A 12,983-nucleotide genomic window follows, 5' to 3' on the forward strand; every position below is an offset into this window, starting at 1 on the left:
TAGATGAAACTGGATATTTTCTTTTAATGCTTTGTTCACAAAGACCTTGTAGAAGATGAGTGAGGAGCTAAAAGGCTGTATAATGTCAAAAGAGATTAGCATTTGTTTTGAATAAGTGATACATATGAAATATAGAAGCCTTTAGTTACCAGCAAAGCTGGAAGCCATCCTGCTTGAGAAATGAGAGGAAAGGTATTCCCCTCATTGCAAATAACTACAGGAATTCATGGCGACATTAGAAGTTAAAAGGTTGTATTTAACTAAAGCTAAAAGGGGGGGGGGGGGGGGGGGGAAAGAGAAAGAGGATTAAGGGGAAAAACTCCAAAGATGCCAGTGTCCTTGGATAATGCTCCTAGCTATTCAAATATTGAACTGAAACACAATCCTGGAAATCAGACATCATGGCTTCAAATACTGGAGGTGGGAGCGATCGGGTCTTTTGTAGCCCAGAACAGCCAGTGATACCTTGTGTTTTTGTCGAGATTGACAAAGCTCAAAATATCTCAGAGCTGGTGAATAAAATGGAAAGTCTAAGATACCCGAATAGAAGACGGCATACACCTGAAATAAGGCGACTAACAATCACAGAGTTCTCTGTATGTTGTAGATTCAAAGCTGAAAGCAGCAAACGTTCAGAATCAGAAACAAATGTGAATGAAAAGGAGCCATTTGAAGCACTCAATAGATGGCTTTGGCTATCATTTTTACATGACTGGTGACTGCAGAGCGCGAAATAAAAAGTCTACCTCTAAAAATTGTTGATAAAGAGCTCTCTTTTAAAAAAAAGATACATTTTAGGAATGCCTACTGGTTTTCAGAGACTCTGAGCATATTAAAGCACATTTTTACGATGGAAAATGTACACGATGCAAGCAATGCAATTTTGCACCTGCAAAATTATTTGCAATCCTATTTAACATTGGCACATGAATTCTAATATAACCAAGATCTTGCTCCCAAAGAACTGTTTTTTTTTTTTTATAAACATCCCCGTTTAAAGTGGTGCGATAGCTTGAGCATCAATGAACCACACCATGGAGTAGCTGGGCAAAGGTTCTTATTGTCATCCCCTACAGAGTGAGCCTCAAACTCAACCATGGAGGGATGCTCAGTGTAGGCCAGGCACTTCCCCACAGGATGCACACAATCTCACCACCTCTTTAAAGTGAGGCACAGCTAAAACCACGTCGCATTGTGCAATCGGGACACAGCCGGTTTTAAACGCTTCAAAAACAAAATGGTAATGTGTGGGAAGCACAGTAGCTGCATTTGCCATAATATCCAGCTAATGATCTGATACATACTGTCAAACCACTCTCTTACTAACCATCCCCACCCTGGACTGTTGATCAGTCTTTGTTAGCAATAGGTTTCCTTTTTAAAGATTACAGCACTTCTGAACACAACCACCAAATTATGGCAGAAGAATATTTTGCCCATTCTGTAGTTTAATCCCTTCAGCAGCACACAGTTTATTTACACTGAAGTACTTATTAAAAAGGCACATATGGTACAAGTGTATCCTTAAAGGCTTTAACTGAAAGAAATTCTAAAAGACTTGACCAGCGGCAGTTTAAAAAGAAAAACTTAAAATATATGACGGCAATAACGCAACAAATGTAGATTGAGATAGCACGGTTGCTTCATAGAATGCTCCAGCATCGAAACAGACCGTTGGGTCCATCAAGTCTGTGCCAGTGATTCTGGCAATTTACATAAATTATAAACTGGTTTGCTGTGTGAATGCTACAATTCTATAAAGTTTCATGTTGTTTGAAGAAGCTCCAATCTCCTCTCTGCCAAATTCCTAGGAGATTTGGTCTCGCTGGAGTTGGTTAAAAATTTGTTATTGTGGCAGTGGGAGCACAATTGGCCTCTGTCTCTAGTGAAAGGAAGAAGGAAAATAACAGCCACGGCCTCGATCACTGATTACTATCCAGTAAGCCCCACTGAAAACGTGCATGTTGACATCTGCGAAGGGCAGGATCAGGCTCAGCTGTGATGCCACTCTGCTAAAACTCACTGTCCAATCTCACGTGAAGAATAGTCACTTGGGCAAGATACCAGAGAGGTGCCAGCCAGCTCTCAAGGATGTAAACCAGCATGAATCACCATCTTCAGGAAAGTAAGGGGAAAGAACTGGGAAGGAAGGGTGGAAGAAAGTAAAGAACCTTGAAATAAACAGTTTAAAAGTAATTTAACAATTTCAAATTTATAATCTTAAACCAGGAGTTCCCAAAAGCCACAAATGACCAAACTAAGGGGGTGAGCAAGAGATGCTGACAAAACATCTTCAATTAGTAGATACAACAGGTCTAGTTACCAGTGAATGAGTACAAGGAATCCTAATACTGATCAGAACATAACTTACAATCTTGTAGTCACAGTGAAAGAGCATTCCTCCAAGATGAATAGATTACAGAGTCTTTCTGAATTTTCAGCACCTTCTGACACTGTGATCTTTGGAGCATCTACTGCGTGCTGTGAAACTGGTATTACAGTCAGGCAATGGTTTACAGACAGTCGGCCAGACACGTAGCACAGCACACAAAAGGCAGAAAGTAGGATGTAGTAAAAAAAACACAAATTTTACCAGTTAAGGTTTCATGATCACAAACTCGCTTCAGCAACATCTGCAGGACACGTTAGTCTTGTTTAGTTTTCCTCTCGATTGCTAACCTTTCACTAGTATTGCTTCCCCTATCGGTAAACCAGCTTTATACCACAAGTTAGCCATGGAAAAAAATATGCTTACCTCACATGTAGAAAAAAAAACGAATCCACTGTCGCATTTGCATATTGTGTTGCGACTGGAAACAGTGACATCACCCATTCCACCTGTCTGCCATATTGGTTCTAAACAGTTTAAACATGAAAACGCATGCTTGTGGTGCGAATGGCACATTGAATAGGGTCCGATATGGGTTTAGGTGAGAACAGTTGTGGAGAAAGCGGATATAATTAACTCATAAGTTAGATCTGTCAGGTCTTGCTCAGTCATATGCCGATTTAAAACGGTAACCTATTTTAATGCATCTCACTTTGAAAAATAATCATTCCATATATTTAAGCAAGTTTGCAACTGATCTCTCTCTATTAGCAGCCCACTCCTTACGTTTTCCCCAATACCAGCAGGTCTTCATACATATTAGAACAATGGACACTGGTGAGTCACTTTAAATTACAGCCTTCTAATCAAGTTCATCTATTATAAGGTACAAGAGAGAAGCTAAAAGTAATTTGCACCAGTCACTAAAGAGTGCGGCCTTGACATTACTTACAAGGTACCAGTGCCAATAGTTTCCTTTGTGCTTTAATTTTAATGAATTTGTAGACATATCTACAAACACTGCATTTATGGATTTGTTAAGAGTAATGCAGAGTGGAAAATACCTTCATAGACCTTTTTATGCTTCGGCCATGGTCTATATAGAAACTCGGGTTGCGAAGGGGTGGAAAGTTTCCGGTAAATTTCCCACGGGAAGTTTAGCCCAAAAAAGCACATGCTAGCATAATATTGTTTTTTTTTTTGTATTTCTTTCATTTTTTTTCCTCCCACAGGTCATCTCTTAAAATTACTAAGAGATGGAATCTTAATTATTAAGGAATTTCTTAATCAATATATGTTTCTCTTCTTGGCTTGTTTTAATAATTACAAGTTTTGTGTGACTGTAAACAAATGTGTCCTGATTGGTTGGATGAGTGGGTGAGCGATTAGCTCCCTCTATTGGTGATGTAGTGTCGTGTGTGCACAGGTCATGCTTCCATCACATGGAGCATCAGGAAAAATGTACTCGCCCTGTTGCAATCGTGCTGATCGACCGCAGTTCGACACAGACGAATGCCCTTTATTTCTTTGCATAGAACAATGCCACGTTTACTGTCGGATGTGTGGAAGCATTTTACCGCAGGCATTAAAAATGGAAAGACTGTGTACATGTGCAAACACTGTACAAAGCCATATGTAAAGAATGCCACAAAGATGCAACAACTTCACTCAAAGCTCACAGCAGTCAGCCCAGAGTTCCTCTGCTTCCATTCAAGAAGATGATGGTTCACATCGGGGGAAGGCCGATTTTAATATGATAAGGCAGGATCTGGCCAAAGTGGACTGGGAGCAGCTACTTATAGGAAAATCCACATCAAAACAGTGGGAGACTTTCAGAAGGGAAATAGAGAGAGTACAACGCCAACATGTTCCTGTAAAGGTCAAGGGTGGGACCAACAAGCAAAGGGAACCTTGGATGACAAGGGATATACAAAAATGCATTAGGAATAAAAGGGGGGCTTTTGGCAGTTACAAAAGACTAAAGACGGAAGAAGCCCTAGAGGAGTATAAAAAGTGCAGGGGCGTACTTAAAAAAGAAATTAGGAGGGCGAGGAGGGGCCATGAAATAACACTGGCGAGCAAAATAAAGGAAAATCCTAAGATGTTTTATAAGTATATTAAGGGCAAAAAAATAACCAGGGAAAGGGTAGGGCCCATTAGGGACCAAAGTGGCAATCTGTGTGTAGAGCCAGATGAGGTAGGTGGGGTTTTAAATGAATTTTTTGCATCTGTGTTCACTATGGAGAAAGAAGATGCAGACATAGAAATCGGGCAAGGGGACTGTGACATACTTGAACATATTAGCATCGAGAGGGAGGAGGTGCTAGCGGTTTTAGCAGGCCAAAAAGTGGATAAATCCCCAGGCCCGGACGAGATGTATCCCAGGCTGCTGTGGGAGGCAAAGGAGGAGGTTGCAGGGGCTCTGACACAAATTTTCAGAACCTCTCTGGCCACAGGGGATGTACCAGAGGACTGGAGAACAGCTAACGTAGTACCATTATTCAAGAAGGGTAGCAGGGATAAACCAGGGAATTACAGGCCAGTGAGCCTAACATCTGTGGTAGGGAAATTATTGGAAAAAATTCTGAGGGACAAAATTAGTCTCCACTTGGAGAGGCAAGGATTAATCGGGGATAGTCAGCATGGCTTTGTCAAGGGTAAATCATGTCTGACAAATCTGATTGAATTTTTCGAGGGGGTGACTAGGGGGGTGGATGAGGGAAATGCTGTGGATGTGGTTTACATGGACTTCAGTAAAGCTTTTGACAAAGTCCCGCATAGGAGACTGGTCAAGAAGGTAAGAGCCCATGGGATCCAGGGTGCCTTGGCGCGTTGGATCCTAAACTGGCTGAGTGGCAGGAGGCAGAGGGTGATGGTCGAAGGTTGCTTTTGTGACTGGAAGCCTGTGTCCAGTGGGGTACCTCACGGTGCTGGGTCCCTTGTTGTTTGTGATCTACATAAATGATTTGGATGAGAATGTAAAAGGTATGATCAGTAAGTTCGCAGATGACACGAAAATTGGTGGGGTGGTAAATTGCGAGGAGGAAAGCCTCAGGCTACAGGACGATATAAACGGGTTGGTCAGATGGGCGGAAAAGTGGCAAATGGAATTTAACCCTGAAAAGTGCGAGGTGATGCATTTTGGACGGACAAATAAGGCAAGGGAATACACAATGAGTGGTAGGACCCTAGGAAGTACAGAGGGTCAGAGGGACCTTGGTGTACATGTACATAGATCCCTGAAGGCAGCGGAACAGGTAGATAAGGTGGTTAAAAAGGCATATGGGATACTTGCCTTCATTAGCCGAGGCATAGAATATAAGAGCAGGGAGGTTAGGATGGAGCTGTACAAAACGCTGGTGAGGCCACAGCTGGAGTACTGTGTGCAGTTCTGGTCGCCTCACTATAGGAAGGATGTGATTGCTTTGGAGAGGGTGCAGAGAAGATTCACCAGGATGTTACCTGGGATGGAGCGCCTCAGCTATGAAGAGAGGCTGGACAGGCTGGGGTTGTTTTCCTTGGAGCAAAGAAGGCTGAGGGGGGACCTGATTGAGGTGTACAAAATGATGAGGGGCATAGATAGGGTAGATAAAGAGGAACTTTTCCCCTTAGTAGGGGGGTCAATAACAAGGGGGCATAGATTCAGGGCAAGGGGCAGGAGATTTAGAGGGGATTTGAGGAGGAACTTCTTCACCCAGAGGGTGGTTGGAATGTGGAACTCAATGCCTGAAAGGGTGGTAGAGGCAGGAACCCTCACAACATTCAAGAAGCATTTGGATGAGCACTTGAAATGCCATTGCATACAAGGCTATGGACCAAATGCTGGAAAATGGGATTAGACTGGACAGGGATGGATGGGCGGCGCAGACACGATGGGCCGAAGGGCCTCTTTCTGTGCTGTAAAACTCTATGACTCCTCTATGACACATTCAGCATCAGGCTCCTTATCATCAGCAACTCCTGGCCCACTTGGAAGGTTCTTTGATACGATGGATAACCATAGCCAGAAGAATGCAGATGAGTGCCTTGCTCGAGCTGTATATGCGACAGGCTCACCCCTCATGCTCACAGCCAATGTGTACTGGAAGAGATTTTTCAATGTTATTCGCCCTGCATACTGTCCTCCCACCAGACATGCTTGGTCTACTTATTTGCTGGAGACCGAGTATAACAGAGTCCAAGGAAACGATAGAGATGGCAGACTGTGTTGCAGTTATCTCAGATGGGTGGTCAAATGTACGAGGGGAGGGCATCATAAACTACATCGTCTCCACTCCTCTCCCAGTGTTCTTCAAGAGCACAGACACGAAGGACAACAGACACACAGGCACATACATTGCTGATGAGCTGAAAGCGGTCGTCAACGATCTTGGATCACAAAAGGTCTTTGCAGTAGTTACTGACAATGCTGCGAATATGAAGGCTGCTTGGGCTCAAGTGGAGGAGGCGTACCCTCATTGGGTCTATTGGGTGCGCAGCTCATGGGCTCAACCTGCTCCTCAAGGACATCATGGGTTTGAGAACCATGGAAACACTGTACAAGAGAGCCAAGCAAGTTGTTAAGTATGTCAGCGGAAAACAGGTAGTTGCAGCAACCTATAACTCCAAGCAAATGACAAAGAACAAGAACACCACACTGAAGCTGCCCAGCAACACTAGATGGGGTGGCAGTGTCATAACGTACAACAGCCTTCTGGAGGGTAAGGAGTCGCTGCAAGAAATGGCAATATCCCAGTCTGGGGATATGGAAACCACCATCAAGAAAATACTGCTGAATGATGTGTTTTGGGAGAGAGTGGTTAGCAGCCTTAAACTACTCTCACCAGTAGCATCTGCAATTGCTCAGATTGAAGGAGATGACGCTGTCTCGTCAGATGTTCTCAGGCTTTTTGCTGATTTAAAAGAACAATTCAGCATTGCCCTACCCACATCCCTGCTGCTCAAAGCAGAGGAGAAGGCAATTGTTCAATTCATACAGACGTGTCAAGAATTTTGTGTCAAGCCGATTCATGCTGCAGCATACATGCTGGACCCAAAGCATGTTGGGAGACCAATACTTTCCGGAGAACAGATCAACAGCGCTTACAGTGTGATTCTACCCTCTCACACCATCTCAATCTGGATGTGGGCAAAGTTCTGGGAAGTCTGGCAAAGTTCTCTACCAAGCAAGGTCTTTGGAATGGGGATGGGATATGGGAATCATGCAAGCATATCAGTGCACATACCTGGTGGAAGGGACTTTGTGCATCTGAGGCCCTGTCACCTATTGCATCGGTGATGCTCCAAATCCCACCTTCATCAGCGGCCTCTGAACGAAACTGGTCACTTTTTGGGAATACGCATACAAAGGTGCGCAACAGGCTGACTAACAAGAGAGTGGAGAAACTGGTGGCTATCCGGGCGAACCTACAACTTATTGAGCCAGATACAGAAGTGTCCACCACACAGCTAGACAGTGACACAGAGGAGGAAATGGACACGTCAGAGCCAGAGTCAGAGAATCAGGAGGAGCAATGATGAGTAGAAGACTCCGAAGACTCATGAGTAGAAGACTCAAAAGTAGAAGACTCAAAAGGGACAAAATACAGGCTAAATAAGCTGACGCTCTTTTTATTTTATTTTAGATGGGTCTTTTTTGTGGGGGTTCAATAAAGTTCAAAGTTATAACCTAAATAAAGTTTTGAAAGCCTGTTTTTATTTGTATGGAACAGTATGTCTATTTTGATGACAAAGATAATATAAGGGTCAGAGACAAAAACCATCAGTGTGCAAAACAACTCAAAATTCCCATAAATTTCCGAAAATTCCCATGGAAAGTTTCCTCTTTTAAAAATTCCCGGAATTTTGCAACCCTAGTGCCAATAGTTTCCTTTGTGCTTTAATTTTAATGAATTTGTAGACATATCGACAAACACTGCATTTATGGATTTGTTAAGAATAATGCAGAGTGGAAAATAACTCGATAGACCTTTTATGCTTTGGCCATGGTCTATATAGAAACCATGTGCAATGGCAAATTGGGGACATTTCAGACTTGGAACTTTTAAGTGCATAGTTACAGTTTATGTTTGATAGAAACATAGAAGATAGGAGCAGGAGTAGGCCATTCGGCCCCTCGAGCCTGCTCCGCCATTCAATGCGATCATGGCTGATCATCCAAATACAGTACCCGGTACCTGCTTTCTCCCCATACCCCTTGATCCCTTTAGCCTTACGAAATATATCCAACTCCTTCTCAAATATATTTAATGAATTGGCCTCTACTGCCTTCTGTGGTAGAGAATTCCACAGGTTCACCACTCTCTAGGTGAAGAAATTCCTCCTCATTTCTGTCCTAAATGGCTTACCCCTTATCCTTAGACTGTGACCCCTGGTTCTGGACTCCCCAACCATCGGGAACATCCTTCCTGCATCTAGTCTGTCCAGTCCTGTCAGAATTTTATAAGTTTCAATAAGATCCCCTCTCATTCTTCTAAACTCCAGTGAGTACAAGCCCAATCGTCCCAATCTCTCCTCATACGTCATTCCTGCCATCCCAGATATCAGCCTGGTGAATCTTCGTTGAACTCCTTCCATGGCAAGAACATCCTTCCTCAGATAAAGCGACCAAAACTGCACACAATACTCAAGATGTGGTCTCACCAAGGCCCTGTACAACTGCAGCAAGACATCCTTGTTTCTGTACTCAAACCCTCTCGCTACGAAGGCCAACATACCATTTGCCTTCTTAACCACCTGCTGCACCTGCATGCTTACCTTCAGCGACTGGTGCACAAGGACACCTAGGTCTCGTTGCACTTCCCCTTCTCCCAATCTATTGCCATTCAGATAATAATCTGCCTTCCTGTTTTTGCCACCAATGATGAAAGTACCTCTCTGTTTAATGGCAATATATAATACAAGAGGGCGGACTGAAGCTGGATTTTTTTTTTTAATAGTAGTGTAGTCAATGGCTTCTGCAGTCTACTGACAGCAGCGCAGAAAGATATTTGCAGGAGGGAATAAAAAGGCATTTGTGGCATTACTGCAGGTTTACAGAGAAATAATTTTGAATGCAAGTGAATCATAGATGGAACAAATTCTTTTTGTAACCTTTGCTTCATTGCAGGAAAATAACTAAGTGGCTGTTACAGTTTTAGTCTTCTCTCATACTCTAGAGCAAAGGCCTCTATCTCTACAAACTCTATGACTTTATATACCCAATACCTGATAATTTAACATGACCCAAAGGTCAAACAGAAACACTTGTTGCTGTAATTAGGTCACTGGATTGTTACAGACCTTCTTGTGTTCTTTTAGCCTTTGGATAGTGAAAGAACAAACACTCTATCAAGACTGTGGGACTTAATCTATAAAGTATACAAAAGAGATTTATTCGAAGTACAAAGTAGCAGAGCCAAAACAGAAGATTACACTTGATTACAGAACTTTTACCCTCTACCTCCTTGGGTACAGAAATAATGAGATGTGACCCTTCACGTCACTTTCTTACTGCAACTACACCTGGACCAACACCTATGACAATTTATACTTGAGGTTTTGTCTTAAGCACTGAGTATTTCAGTATTTGTCCTTCTCGCCCAACGAATGCAGAACTAAAAAACCGGCAGCATGCTGCTTGAGATATACCTCTTGTTTAAAATTAGTATACAGGAATTCAAATGAGGTTATCTCCCAGTAAGAGTAACCAAATTTAAAGCAATAAGCCATAACTCAATCAAAAATATATAAACTTGATTTGAATTGATAGAACTCCTCTCACTATTAAAAAATTGTTTTAAAGCAAAAGGAAAAATTTAATTCAAACAATTGACCAAACACCACAATGGTCTAATATTATCTTGTGATCAAACTTACACAGTTCAAGAGTTAAATATAATGCACAAATCAAATCTCCAGAGATAAAATAGTGAACGCTGTGTAAAATGTTACCATCTGGATAGAGGAATTTACAGTTGAAGTGTTGCAGTACCAAATCATAGAAAAAAAAATAGGAGCAGGAGTAGGCCATTCGGCCCCTCGAGCCTGCTCCGCCATTTAATGAGATCATGGCTGATCATCCAAATTCATTCCCGTCATCCCAGGCATCAGTCTGGTGAATCTTCACTGCACTCCCTCCATGGCAAGAACATCCTTCCTCAGATAAGGCGACCAAAACTGCACACAATACTCGAGGTGTGGTTTCACCAAGGCCCTGTACAACTGCAGCAAGACATCCTTGCTCCTGTACTCTAATCCTCTCGCTATGAAGGCCAACATACCATTTGCCTTCTTAACCGCCTGCTGCACCTGCGTGCTTACCTTCAGCGACTGGTGCACAAGGACACCCAGGTTTCGTTGCACTTCCCCTTCTCCCAATCTATTGCCGTTCAGATAATAAGCTGCCTTCCTGTTTTTACCACCAAAGTGGATAACCTCGCATTTATCCACATTATACTGCATCTGCCCAATCACCTTTTAGACAGCTACTGAGACTTTTTCAGTTTCTATTCAATTACAATGGACGTACACAAAATAAAGCCTATTTTCTGAAATTGCCATTTATATTCAGAAGCATCAGCTCAACACTGGTCTCCACAAAACAATTACATAACCCAGGCTACAAGAAACCTTTACTGATTATTTTTACATCAGTACTACTAAAATTATTCATTAAAATAAATGGCACTCATCTTGCTCGCAACAGTGCAAAGTGACGTTAGCCTGATCACAATGGTACTTGAATAGGACAGGCACAGGACTTGCATGTACACTTGCGCGCTCATTATTTTCAATTAGGGAAGACAGACCCAGTACAAGCCAACAGCTCAAACTAATCTCCTGAATAAGCCTCCTTCCCCCAATAAATTCAAAATATTCACAAAGCATTTCCCTCACTAGTCATTCATCAGGATGAGTTACACAACTGTGAATGGAATTATAATATTTTAGGATCTCGGGTGGATTGCAGGAAGACGTCGAGTAATTGTATCCCAAAATTACTTTCCGGTCAAGAAATAATTTAATAAAGCGAAGCACATAATAAAGTAACATTGAAAACCCCTTGCAAGATTCTCTGATCATTTGCACAAGCATTGTACGTTCAACCCCATTGGCTGTGAAGCGCTGTAGGACGTCCTGAGGCAGTAAAAGGCGCTATATAATTAACATAAGTTCTCTCTTAATATAAAAGGAGGGGACTTTCCAGTCCCCAAGGTGGAAGAAGTTATGCGCTGCTGAATTCAAAGAAGTTTTTGTTTTAACCGAAATAAAAGATGGGTTTTCCATCATTCTGCGCATTATTAACAACTCCCCATCCACATTAAATATTCAATATTCAGGATCAAGGTAGCCCTTAGGCTCGAGGCTGAAATGCACTTTTACTTAATTAAAAAAAAATAAAGCATGTATTTGCAACCCAGTTGATTTTATCTTGTGAATTGCTAGCCAGCATGGCTGCGTTAGGTAAAGTCAGACTTTTTTTTTATTTTTTAAATAGGGGATTTTTTCCCCCCCTCTCTCGGCATCTGTTTCAACAGAAAATGCGGCACCTGCTCGATTGGCAAGAATGAAAATACCACAGTGATCTCTATTTGAGAACTGCAAAACACAACCAACTAGCACAAATGATTTCAGTTAGCGCCCGAGGGCATGTTTACGTCACGGAACCTTGTAAAAAGATTCCAACTGGAAAATGTTCTTTAGGTAGTTTTCTCGCTTTAAAAAACAGTTACATACAATAACTAAACTGTGTGTCTGCACTTAGAGCAAAATATTTGGAAGAACAGCCACTTAGCCATCAAGCTGTTCTTTCAACAGATCACATATTAATTGGTATTCTTATAGATTCTACTTCATTTCCCTGGGGAAATGGGAAACCACAGATAAGAGTTTCCAAGATAAAACACATATCTCCTGGATTGTCAATGGTAATCTTGCAAAACTCCAGGATATCAAACCAACATTACAACCCGCACCACTCAATTCTAGCTAGTTGCATTTCACGAGGATATTTCCATGGTGCTAGCAGTACAAGAACCATTATGTTCCATCCAGTAATTACCCAGCTCATTTTGCTCATATCCTGATAACCCTTCAGTCTAGTTCTTAACTAGATATTTAACCAAGCTCTTTTACAGTGAATACATACTATTAACTGCCTTTGCCAAGTCTACTCCACTTATCTACGACTCTACATGGGGGAAAAACTTCTCATCTATAGCTTTGCTCGAGACTCAGTTTTATGTTCAAAACTTTGAGTTTTGCATTTACAGGTTTTCAAGACCCAAGCTTTGGGGGGGTCACCTAACCGCTTCATACCAATCTAGCTCGCCTTCTCTCCTGCAAGCATCGGTGATTATTGAGTCATGTCCCCTGCAAGATGAGATGACCACTGATTTCCCCCACCCCACAACCAAATATGCGCTGAAGGCAACAGCTCTTGCTGGGGTATAGTTACAGAAGTGTTGGCATGTGTGAGCTACAATGCTGAACATCAGCAGGCGACTTGACCATGACCATGGACAGTGTCGCAGCCAAGCCGGATTCTGTCCTCACTTGGCATGCATACATATGCAATTTCCAGTAAGGGGGGGGGGGTCACTGGATAACGATAGGAGCAGGAACTCGGAGCAATTTGCCCCTCCCTATCCCGAGGAAGCGGAGGTCAATTGGA

The 12,983-nt window shown here is 42.3% G+C and overlaps 1 protein-coding gene across 2 annotated transcripts in view; it reads right to left on the bottom strand.

The window, feature by feature from the left end:
- Positions 1–12,983, bottom strand: part of ikzf4 (IKAROS family zinc finger 4) — a 129,685-nt gene that overhangs the window by 15,762 nt on the left and 100,940 nt on the right. The window lies entirely within an intron of this gene.

The sequence above is a fragment of the Somniosus microcephalus genome, chromosome 33 (genome assembly GCF_052327205.1).
Source record: "Somniosus microcephalus isolate GS21.2 chromosome 33, FLI_Smic_1.0, whole genome shotgun sequence".
NCBI lineage: Eukaryota > Metazoa > Chordata > Chondrichthyes > Squaliformes > Somniosidae > Somniosus > Somniosus microcephalus.